Below are 1,425 nucleotides of genomic sequence, written 5' to 3' on the forward strand. Positions count from 1 at the left end.
ATGACCATTCTTAACTCCTGTTTTAATGAGCCTGGTCGTAGACAAGATCTCTACCATAGGTTCCATAATCTGTTTGAGTCATATAAAATCCGGGAAGAGCGTATTCCCTCTATCCAAGCAATGGTTGATATAAACTTTGAATATCTTCCTACTCTCCGTTCTTGGAAAATTGATAAAATCTTTCACCTCAAATTTATCGTTTATCACCAACTAGTCCGCATTTTCTATTCCAATGCGGTTTGTGTCCAAAATGCGGTTTGTGTCCAAAATGAGTCTCGTACCGAAACCATAAGAATTTGATCCTATCTTCTAGATCAATTTGTTTATATTGACTCCGACACTATCGCTAACACCTTTGGACTAGATAACGTAGGTTTAGATAACGAAAAAGAGATTGTGGCAACACCTTGTAAAGCTAAGACTAGTGCAAGTACCTTACGAACTTTTCACGAGCGTTTCTTCACTTGATCATCTCTTGGTGGTTTAGACCATCAGGAGGTAGATTTTCTACGCTTAGAGTACTAGACCTTTGGTGGATACATTGTATACAAAATAAAAAGAAAATAAATTTGCCACAAATCATTTTTGGGGAGCTAGTAGAAATCGTGAACAATGTATTGTCTAAATATGACGAAACTTTAGTTTACGATTGTCACCTTGGTAATCTTTTTATCAGAACCGGTCTTAGGGTCACGCTTGATGTTCCCATCCCTCTCAAGAACACAATAAATTTCACATCCTTGAAGAAATCAGGATGGTCCGGGGACAAGGATCATTGGGTTCGATCCTCCGAGAAAACATTGGGAGCTAGCTCTTCACAAGCTCCACCGGTATCAGTAGCGAACGATGATCCAGAGTTTCAACAACTAATGCGCGACATTGATGATCACATACCCGATGACGAGCTGGCACAGTAAAGGAGTCAGATGCCTCCATACTTTCGGTCGTTTATGGAGAATCTTAAAATGAGGTTTGCATCCATCGCATCTCATTTAACTTCTAACAACGAAGCGATGAATCATCGATTCGATGCTATGGACGAAAGGGTCGACGTGCTTACACGTGATGTGGCCAATATATGGGCACATTTATCACCTTCTTCTCCACCGATGGACGATTAGACCTTCTTTCTTGCTTTGTTTTCTTAGGTCGAGTTGAACTTAATTGTTAAAACATTTTGGATGTTTTTGGATTGATTTGTTTTGGATATTATGGATGTTTGAACTTGAGTGTTTATCTATATATATTTGGTTTTCATTGTTTGAATTTGGTTTGATCAGTTTATATTGTTTTTATTAATTTTTGCATCATTAGTTAAATTTGACCAATTTACCATTTCACATTGATTATGACTATTGTTTATGAACTAATGGCTAATCTTTTTCTTGATTGTGATCTTAGCAGCTTAAGCTTTATATAAATATC

Source organism: Hibiscus syriacus, unplaced genomic scaffold, assembly GCF_006381635.1.
Source record: "Hibiscus syriacus cultivar Baekdansim isolate YM2019G1 unplaced genomic scaffold, ASM638163v2 tig00110239_pilon, whole genome shotgun sequence".
Classification (NCBI taxonomy): Eukaryota; Viridiplantae; Streptophyta; class Magnoliopsida; order Malvales; family Malvaceae; genus Hibiscus; species Hibiscus syriacus.